This window comes from Macrobrachium nipponense, chromosome 1 (assembly GCF_015104395.2).
Source record: "Macrobrachium nipponense isolate FS-2020 chromosome 1, ASM1510439v2, whole genome shotgun sequence".
Classification (NCBI taxonomy): Eukaryota; Metazoa; Arthropoda; class Malacostraca; order Decapoda; family Palaemonidae; genus Macrobrachium; species Macrobrachium nipponense.
Genome location: NC_087200.1, coordinates 181,606,886 through 181,617,903, shown reverse-complemented (window position 1 = coordinate 181,617,903; position 11,018 = coordinate 181,606,886). Strand labels below are relative to the sequence as shown.

General features: G+C 44.1%; 1 pseudogene; it reads left to right on the top strand.

Moving 5' to 3' along the window:
* LOC135220067 (uncharacterized) overlaps positions 1–11,018 on the top strand; it is a 45,321-nt pseudogene that overhangs the window by 8,418 nt on the left and 25,885 nt on the right.

Below are 11,018 nucleotides of genomic sequence, written 5' to 3'. Positions count from 1 at the left end.
TCGGGTTGCCTGCAACCTCCCAGGAGTTTTCAGTTTCAATTTATACATTATGGTTTTGTCACGACAACACCATTTCAACTTTTATATTTACCGAAATTCGTTTCGCCTAAATATAATTGCCCGAGCATATCTTTTATGCTCAGTAGTTCTAGCCGAACGCATTCCTTCGTGGAATAATGGATTTACCTGGCAACTCAGGATGACGAGTCAGCGAGAGCTCAGGCTCAACTACTGCGTATTGAACTGCCTGATAGCAGCTCAGTATCAGCTGGGCCTCCGAGATTCACGGTCATGTATGTCTCTCTCTCCCCTGCTTTGATTGACTACCGAACCGTATCTCTGCCCAACAATCATGGACTTAAGGTCTCTGATTAACGGGATTCTCGCAATAATGAAGGACCATCTACTGCTGTGACAGCTAGATTCCATCGCCTTCGACATTGCGAGAATTTTCAACAGAGATATCTCTTTGGACTCTTTCATCTTTCTGTTTACCGCACGGTAACAGAAGTCTGTACAAGTCTCACCGCTATCGCACTGCGATAATGCGAATGATTTTGCAGACATCTGAGTTTGTCTTCAAAATATCTCGTATTCGTAGGTGTACAATTGTTCATTGTTCAACCCGAATTACAAGATGTGTCAGAAGACATCGCCTACTCTCCGACCTGACAGCTCTACTTCCAATGTTCAGCCATGAGAAGCAGTTCTTACAGGCGGCTTTCCCTGTGTTTTTCATTACCGAAAGAACGCCCCGCTTTATTTCAGTGCAACTACGACTTCTCACCGGACAGCAATGAATAGCGGTTAGCGTTTTCAGTCATTTGTAAGCACAGGTTATGAATCTTGAGATCCTTCTCTCGATTCATCTGTGAAGACGTAGGTTGCATTCAATACTACCTTCGTCTTCAACGGTACAAGTGTTGTTTCTCCTTAGCTGAGATTCAACAACCATGAGATGTTTTACCTTCAGGGACCTCGGTCTCTAGAAGGCAATTGACTTTCGCCTGTTGGGTACATGCCTTAAGAGAAATCATCACCTCGCTGTCCGGCATTGGTGACAAACAAATACATTATTTGTTTGGTCTCTCGGCATAACCCTTTAAAGGCGAAGGTCACGTGACTTACTCGGATGCTTTGACAAACTTGCCTCCTAACCGAACGCAGTCAGTCGGCAGCTGTCAGAGCGCCCGAGTCAGTTACGAACTACGCTGTTGACTTAGTTCGGTTGTTACAAAGCAAACCATTTACTTCGTTTTAATAGCTTGTCACAGTACCCATACCATTGACACCCACCATGGAGTGTCGGTGTCCTATCCACTACCGAGAACTTCGCTGCATGGGGATAGGAGGATGCGAGAGACTTAGTTTGCTAACGGACAGACCAGTATGGGTACTGGACATCACCGAAGTAGAGAAGAGAGGGATAGGTCATGCGACTATTTCCTTCTTTTCCTCTGAGGAACTGCATGACTTCTCCTGCGAAGTCAAGCATCCAGGGGATGGGGATCCGTGACGCTCGATTTCGTACCGACTTCGTAGCGAAGACTCAGAAACCCTTCTGGTCCCTGACGATTGGTTCGTAGTCCGTTCACAATCCCCTCCCTAATGACTTCACCGCCTTCGATGCGAAGGAGATGACTGCCTTGTCCGCAAGAACTTCTCCTTGGCGCAGGTACTGAAGGCAGGGGTCTGGTCCAAACAGACCACATGCCCTTCCTTCTACCTTCGGGATATTGCCCACAGGTCCTTGGATCTTTTTCCATTGGACCCGTGGGTGCTGCTCAACACGTTGTGTAGCGAACCCAGACCCTCGCAGGCTGAACAGCATCAAGTCCTGGTGTGACCGTAAGATGGATGAGTGAATGAGAGTGGGACTGCTCCTCCTTCCCATCTTTTTCTTCCCCTCTACCTGTGGTTAGAGGGACACGGTGTCGTCACCCTGCTGGATAAGGACAAGATGCAGTGAGCTACTCAACAGAGCCCCATCCTATCCCTTCACTAGGGATAGGAGGCGTATATCCACCACTTCCCTCCAACAAGGGGGAAGAAGTGATGCCAGCTTGAGACACCCATACTTTATGTGCCTCTTGCAAACAGGAACAAGTTCTTGCTTGCTGGTACGAAGAGATACGCTTGCCTCCTCTTCTTTTAGTACTCGGCCCAGAGGTCTGACCATTGATCCTGCGGGTGGTGCACACCCCGATCAATCGGACAGAGGCTTGGATCCCTCCCTCGCCTCTTACGACCAGGAGGCATTCCAGGGATGGACGAACACCAGTCTGTTCATCAAAAGACTCAGATTCCTCCCACCAAGGAGTGAGTCTTCCTATTGTTAAAGGACCGATGGTTTGTATTACGTATCGGAACAAATGACAATTTGTCGAAAAATTGCATTTTTTCCTAACTATACAAACCTGAGGTCCTTTACATATAGTCCCTCCTCATGCCACCCCTCACTCTGCGTATTTTGCATGGGCCAAAAGCAAAAGTGATTGTTTACCTCCCAGTCGCGCGGCGCGCGACTGTCGGACAAGCAGTTAACTACCGTTCTCCCCTTGTTCGAAGCTTACGACCGTTCCAGCTGCCGCTAGCTACTTCTATTGTTAAAGGACCTCAGGTTTGTATAGTTAGGAAAAAATGCAATTTTCGACAAATTGTCATATTTTTTTCATTTCTAAGACCTCTTCTTCATCCCTGCTGTTAATATTATGTTACCTACATAATGCTCCTCTGTGGCCCATTCTTTTTTTTATTTAGATTTATAATTCATCATTATCATCGTTTTCATGTATTACACGTTTGGTATCATAACTCCACTCCATTCACTTTTATCTTGTGGAGTTTCTGCAACTATTCCTATCTGATCATAGTGGATGTCTGTGCCCCAATTCCATGATCTGCCAGGCTTTTCTCTGATGCAATAGATATTTTTTCTGAATTTTGTTATTTAGTTTTTCCCAATAAATAAAACATTAGAAATTGGGTTGATTGTTTCATACCTATAGTGGAAGTAACCAAAACTTCCTTCTGCAAATGATAAGAGATGCATTCACTACTCATATGAGTGGTACAATGCATAATAATGATAGTAGTACTGTACAATGTAATCTGAGGGATAATGCCTCTTTCATTTTCTTGCTGTTCCTGGTACATGTGAGACCTAGGCTACATAAAGGCATTGGAATGCCCAGTACTTTGCCTCCACACTTGAAAAGATCAACTGAGTAATAACATCTTTACTATAGCACTTTACACTGAATATTGGGTAACACTGCATATTATGCCATTAACAGTTTCATCTACACAAAACCTTGCAAAGGCTGCTTCACATAACTCCTTGTAGGTAGTTACTTTCGGAACTGCATTTAAGTGTAAGGACAGCATCATGCATCTAACTTTCTATCTGTTGACATTGTGATTTGTGAGGTAATATAGATTAGTAACATATTTCTTTGCCTGAATATGCAGTACTGTGCTATTAAAAATATGTTACATCACAGGTATTGATAATATTGTGGATTTTATTTTAAAGAGTACTGTTTACATTATCTTGGAATCATTGTGCAAAAAATGTCTTGAGTAGGCAAAAATTAAGGAAATGGAAACTACATTGTTTATTGATTAACTTCAACCAGATTACTTTCCAGCTTGATAACCACAGGGCTTATAGAGGATATAAGGTTTATCTTTCATTAATGTCCATAATTTGTTTATATACTCAAGAAAACTTTCATAATACGTACTCATTTCGAAAATTTTATTCCTTTTGCAGCTCGAGGAGCAGATGTAAAATGCAGCTAATAGTGATGGGGCCACCCCCTTGCACGATGCAGTGGCTCGAGGTGAATGAAAGGATATCATAAGAATACTCTTGGAGAACGGAGCTAATCTACATATCCAGTGCTATAAAGGGTGGGTAAAAGTACGTTTTATATTCTTTGAATCATTTGAGATCATAAGATGCTTTAATCTAGTATTATTCGGTAAGAGATGTTTCTACTGTATTGATCAAAAAGGTTATTTTTACTTATAAGAAAATTTTAATGCTCTCAATTGTTATGTTGATCATCCACCCTCCAGTCATCAAATAACTAAATCGCAGCCTCATAGCCTCAGTAGTTTTTATTTTCTTTTAAGGTTAAAGTTAGCCATAATTGGGGGTCTGGCAACACCATGGGACCATGGCCGAAAGTTTCATTGGCCGGGGCTTTTACAGCATTATACACCGTACAGAATTTGGCGCATTTTTACTTGTTTACAGTTTATTGTGATTGTGAATCTCTCCTGTGACAAGAAAATTCTTTAGTCAGAGCAGTTGAAAGATAATAGAATTTGTGCTTTTGGGCTTTGCTGTTTAGCAGTGACAGTCTTCAGAAAAATACGTACTTCCAAGTTATGTTTAGAATGTTTGTGTTAATCTTCAACATCTGGCATAATTCAGTTGCAAGGGAAGGGGGAAAAAAAAATGCGACAAATTTCCTTAGCGCAGTCAAGTGTTCTGTAAAGCATATAGTAATGCTTTACAGAAATTCTCGATGAGCTGTAGTATAAAACTCTCAGCCATGACCAGGCAGCAGCATGCGGTTGTAGTTGTTTCCAGATGCAGTACAATCCATGGCTAAACTTAACCTTAAATAAAATAAAAATTACTGTGGCTAGAGGCTGCAATTATGTATGTTTGATGATTGGAGGGTGGGTGATCAATAAACCAATGTAGAGCTCTAGCCTCAGTAGGTTTTAAGATTTGAGGGCAGACAGAACAAGGGTAGTAGGACAGACAAAGCTACCTCGATAGTTTTCCTTTGTAGAAAACTAAAATCAATTAGTCAGTTTTTTGGGAGAGTTACTTTTCCATTGGAAGTGTTTTTGTAGCTGGATGATCGTAACACTGTTATAATTTGAAGTAAGAGTAAATTTTAAAAACTTTCCAGTTTGTAAATAACTGTTATGTATTTTCAGGAGGCATAAAGGAAAAACTGCTTATGAATTGGCATCAAGAAATCCTCAGTTGCACAATTTTATGGAAGAGTATGCTTCATTAATCAATAAGGATTCTCAAGTAAACGGCTCTTCAACGTGTAATGGAAGCGTGTCTCCGCTCATTGCTCGACGGTCATTAACTACCCAAGGTATTGTGCACCAGTATAATTTGTCTCGGTTTTGTTACAGCCAGACTTAATTGTTGTAATCATTCGATATCGGTACCATGTCTATGGACGGAATACTTAACATAAAAAGGCACTTCACGCATCATGTGTACTTCTTGTTACTGAACAAGTTACAGTAGACCCCCCAGTATTCGTGGGGGGGTGGGTACCAGACTCCCCCCCCCCCCCCCCCCCCCCAACAAATAGAAAAATCTGTGAATACTTAAACCCCCTCTAAAAACTGTTTAGAACTGCCTATTTGATAGTTTAAAACAAAATATACTCTAAAAAACAAAAAATGCTTATGCATGAGTATTTTAATAGATTTATCACAAAAAAGTGCATTTAGTCATAAAGTAACATGTAAAAGACAGTAGTTTGTGAATATTTCTCAATGAAAATACCCCGAATAGGCAAATTTTCCGCCAATAATGGGTATATATGGTCCATAGAAAAATCTGCAAACACGTGATTCGGCGAATAGGGGGGATTTACTGTATATTTGTATTCTGTAAGGGGTGTCTAGTCTAAGGTTTACCTGTAATTCTTTTTTTTTATTGTTTGAAATTTTTATTTATCCTCTCTTCCCAATGGTTATACAACTCCAAAAACAAAGAATATTGATTATTTGATTTATAAGTTATATGCATGGAAAGAAGTGATAATGATTACTTCAGTTAATGTATTACAGAAGAAAAAGTTATGTGAATGACCTTTTGAATTTACAGAACTTGCCAAATCTCGTGTAGTATCAGGCTCAATGGAATCACTTGTAAGTATGGGAACAGACAGCGTGTTAACAGGTGTGGAACCTGGAAGCGTGGGTGATGCTTTGCTAAGGAAAACATCTGTAGAGTCCCCTGTGCCACGATCTCCATTACAGTCTTCATCTTCACTGGAAATGAGTCCTTGTATGGAGCAGGTAATGTTTTGTATCCGATGGAGCAGTCTTAATTGTTGTGTAAAATGTAAAATATACCAGATCTTTTCAAGTACATATGTATGAGGAAAAAATGAAAAATACTGTACTTCATTTAAATTTTTTAAGTTTTATACAGTTCAACTTCCCTGCCAGATATATACTTAGCTATAGACTCCGTCGTCTCCGACAGAATTTCAAATTTCACGGCACACGCTACCGGTAGGTCAGGTGATCTACCGCCCTGCCCTGGGTGGCAGGACTAGGAACCATTCCCGTTTTCTAATCAGAATTCTTCTGTCGCCCGGGGCCATCTTGTTGTTGTTCCTCTCGATTGGTTTTTCTTTTTTCACCGGCAATTGATCTTCTTGACCGACTTTCGGTGACGTATCTGGATTGTTGGATTGGCATACGCTTTTTGTGGACTGTTTTGTGGACTTGATTTTGGATTTTTCTTTAAAATGTCTGACTCTGGAATGGTTGTGAGACATTGTGTGAATGTAGGCTGTAAGGTGAGGTTGCCGAAAGCTTCGGTAGACCCTCACACTGTATGCAAGGGTTGCAGGGAGTATGAATGTTCTTTTACTAATACTTGCAAGGAATGTGAGAATTTGAGTGAGAACGAATGGAAGAATCTAACTAATTATTTGAAAAAGTTAGAGAGAGAAAGAGTGAGGAAGGCTTCTTATAGAAAGGTTAAGTAGTTCGAGATCTGAACTAATTCCTAGCTTGGGATCTTCCCCAAGGGTAAGTATTGCTACTTCTCCTTCCATTGTAGCCCCTTCTCCTATGCAGAACCTGTAGATTCAGCGAAAGAACTTGCGGATCTAAAGCAGCCTTCAAGTTGATGGAAAACAAAATGGCTGCCATACAAGGTAAGGCTAGTGATTTTTCAGTGGACAGTGATATGAGTGTCCCCAGTGTAGTGGAGGGGGCATCTGGTCGGCTCCAGCAACGCTCCTAGGTCTAGACCTCTTCCAAGCTCACATGCCCAGAGGAGAAGGAATGTCGAAAACCGAAAGGAGGTTGTGGAGAATCCCCACCGATCAGGTGTCCCTTCGGCGGTTTCTGTGACACCCCAGACTGCCAAGGATCGCTATTGCAAGGCAAGAGCCAGGAGTCAAGAGTCAGGAGGCAGGAGTCAGGAGTCAAGAGGCAGGAGTCAGGAGGCAGGAGCCAGGAGTCCGGAGTCAGGAGGCAGGAGTCCGGAGTCAGGAGGCAGGAGTCAGGAGCCAGGAGGCAGGAGTCAGAGGCAGAGTCAAGAGCCAGGAGGCAGGAGTCGGAGACTCTTTCCTGGAATTTATGACTCTTCTCCAAATAGAAGCTCCTCTCCTTCAGATCGTAGGAGGTCTTGGAAGGACTCTCCCTCCAAACGAGAGCTTTCTCCTTCGTCTGATCGAGGTTTAGGTGATTTGTCTGATGACGAACCTCCTGCAAATGAAGGACTCTCGAATTATAAGGTCTTAGCCTCATTGTTGCTACAAGAGTTTGGAGACTCTCTTAGTCCGGCGGCCTCCTCCTTCTCCTCGTTCTCTCTTTTCGAGCTCGGCTACGGCAAAATCTTCGGCCTTTCTGAAAATGAAGCCTGCAATTTCGATGAAGAAGGCACTCCATTCTTTAGATTCTTGGATGGACAAGAAGAAAGAGTTGGGAAAGACTGTATTCTGCATGCCTCCTTCCAAACTCCATGGAAAGAGAGGTATTTGGTATGGGACAGGAGAGACTATGGGTCTTTCTCTTCCTGCCTCGGCAGATGCGGACTTTTCCAATTTAGTGGAGGCCTCTAGACGTCACTCCTTAGGATCGGTCAGATCAACGTGGAGCACTTCGGAGTTGAACCACTTTCTAAAGGGACTTTTTGTCACTTTAGAGGTGTTCAACTTTTTGGGATTGGTCACTCGGAGTTCTGCCAACAAATCTAAAGATCCTGAGTTTCTTAAAACCCAGAGATTCTCCATAGCGTCCTGTCTTGCATGGACAAGGCAGTACAGGACGGTTCGGGAGAAGTGGTTCCCTTCCCTTTTTGGTGCTGGTCTTCTGAAGAAGAGATCAGTATATGGATCCCTATTATCAAAAGGGGTTTCTCCGAGCCAGAGGACTGCTTATTGTTCGCCCCTCTGTCGGATCATCTGTTTTCCTTCTCAGTTAGTGAAGGATATATCTCGCTCGCTAACTGAGAAGGCGACACAGGACCTACTAGTACAAACGTCCAAGAAAGGACGCCCAGTAGTGTCGAACGATTAAGAAGGACTCTCGTCCTCCTCAGCAGCCTTTCGTGGAGGTGCAGCGGCTCGTCCCCCTGCCAGAAGAAGAGCTCTGACAAGAGAGGAAGGTCTTCCTTTAGACCTTTCAAGAAAACCAAATGACTTGTTGCTCCTTCAAGCACCAGTGGGCGCCAGACTCCTGAACTTTGCAGGAGTATGGGCAAAAGGGGAGCCGACCCTTGGTCAGTGTCGGTCCTAAAGAAAGGATACGTAATCCCCTTCGAGGACAGCCCTCCCCTAACATCTACGCCTCGGGAACTGTCAGCGAGGTACAGAGACCCTGTAATGAGAAAGACTCTCCTTCAAATGGTGGAACAAATGTGGGAAAAGGAGGCCATCGAACTTGTGCAGGATCCACACTCCCCGGGATTTTACAATCGCCTTTTCTAGTATCAAAGGCATCGGGGGGTGGAGACCAGTACTGGACGTAAGCGCTCTGAATCGCTTTGTTCAGAAAAAGAAGTTCCGCATGGAAACGGCCGCTTCAGTAATGTCGGCTCTTCGTCCAGGAGATTGGATGGTCTCTCTGGACTTGCAAGATGCGTACTGTTTTCCACGTTCCCATTCACCATTTGTCAAAGAAATATCTTCAGTTTGTAATAGGGACAAGATTTTTCAATTCAGGGCTCTGTGCTTCGGTCTGTCTACAGCTCCGCAGGTATTCACCAACCTGATGGCGAATGTGGCAAGATGGCTTCACCTAGAGGGAATAAACATCTCCCTCTACTTAGATGACTGGCTGATCAGGGCCAAGTCGGAGATTCAGTGCTTGGAGGACTTATCAGTAACAAGAAACATGATAGAATCGCTGGGATTACTCGTGAACCTCGAGAAGTCGGGCAGTTTTTTTTTTTTTTCTGATCCCCAGCCAGAGCTTGGTCTATCTGGGGATTCAGATGGATTCTCGGGGTTTTCGAGTATTTCCTTCGCGAGAAAGAATCACTCGAGGTTTGTTGAAAATCTCGAGCTTCTTAGAGAGAAAGAACAGTTCAGCGAGGGATTATCTGAGTCTTTTAGGGACCCTGTCCTCAATAGAAAAGTTCTTCTCTCTGGGGAGGCTTCACCTTCGCCCTCTTCAGTTTTTCCTGAAAGGGGTGTGGAGTTGGAAGACGGGACAACTCTCGGACATCTTCCCGCTTCCACAAGAGATAAAAGATCACTTGAAGTGGTGGATCCTTCCTCTTCAAAAGAACGAAGGCGTATCGCTTGCCCTGCAGAACCCAGACCAAGTGTTATATTCCGACGCTTCGGAGTCGGGATGGGGAGCGACGCTAGGAGCAAGGGAGGTGTCAGGCACCTGGACAAAGGAACAGGTGTCCTGGCACATCAATTGCAAGGAACTAGTGGCCATACACCTAGCCTTAAAGTTCTTCGAAGAGATAGTCAGAGGCGGGGTGATACAGATAAACTCGGACAACACCACGGCTCTGGCTTACATACGCAAGCAGGGAGGCACGCACTCTTTCTCCCTCTTTCAGTTAACAAAACACCTGTTAACCTGGACAGAAGAAAGAGGCATAACTCTCCTCACAAGATTTGTACAAAGGATAAAGAATGTGAGAGCGGACGGACTGAGCAGGAGGAATCAGGTCCTTCCCACAGAATGGACTCTACACGAAGAAGTGTGTCGAAGTCTTTGGTCCCTGTGGGGGAGACCTCACATAGACCTGTTTGCGACGTTCCTCTCCAAAAGAGTAGAGATCTTTTGCTCTCTAGTGGAAGATCCGAGAGCCTTCGCAATAGACGCGTTTCTCCTGGATTGGTCGGGGGTGGACGCCTACGCCTTTCCCCCGTTCAAGATCCTGGGGGAAGTGCTCAGGAAGTTCGTAGCTTCAAAGAGCACGAAGTTGACACTAATAGCCCCATTTTGGCCAGCCCAGGAATGGTTCACAGAGGTACTGGAGTGGATAGTGGACTTCCCCAGATCTCTTCCAAACAGACCAGATCTACTCAGACAACCCCACTTCGAGAGGTTTCATCACAACCTCCCAGGTCTCGCTCTGACTGCCTTCGACTATCGAAAGACTTGTCAGAGCGAGGGGCTTTTCTCGCAAGGCTGCGGGCTCTATCGCTAGAGCCCGCAGAGCTTCGACGAGAAGATATACTACCAATCGAAGTGGGAAGTCTTTAGGAGGTGGTGTAAGAGTCAGAAGCTGTCCTCCACCAGTACCTCTATAGTGAATATTGCCGATTTCCTCCTCTTTCTGAGAGAGGAATCACACCTATCTGTCTCAACAATAAAGGGATACAGAAGCATGCTGTCTTCAGTATTTAGAAATCGAGGGCTAGATATTGCAGACAACAAAGATCTACACGATCTAATTAGATCCTTTGAAACTTCAAAAGCAGCAACTCCTAGAACACCTAGTTGGAATCTGGACGTGGTCCTGAAATTCCTTTTATCGGATAAATTCGAGCCTTTACATCTGGCTTCCTTCCGCGACGTCACTAGGAAATGCTTATTCCTGTTGTCTCTCGCTACAGCCAAGAGGACGAGCGAATTGCACGCTCTAGATTCCACAGTGGGGTTCAAATGGGAGATGCTGCCATCTGTTCTTTCCAGACAATGTTTCTGGCGAAGAACGAAAAACCGTCAAAACCTTGGCCCAGAAGCCTTTGAAGTAAAAGGTCTATCTAACCTCGTAGGCAGAGAGACAGAGAGGTCTCTCTGTCCAGTGAGAGCTC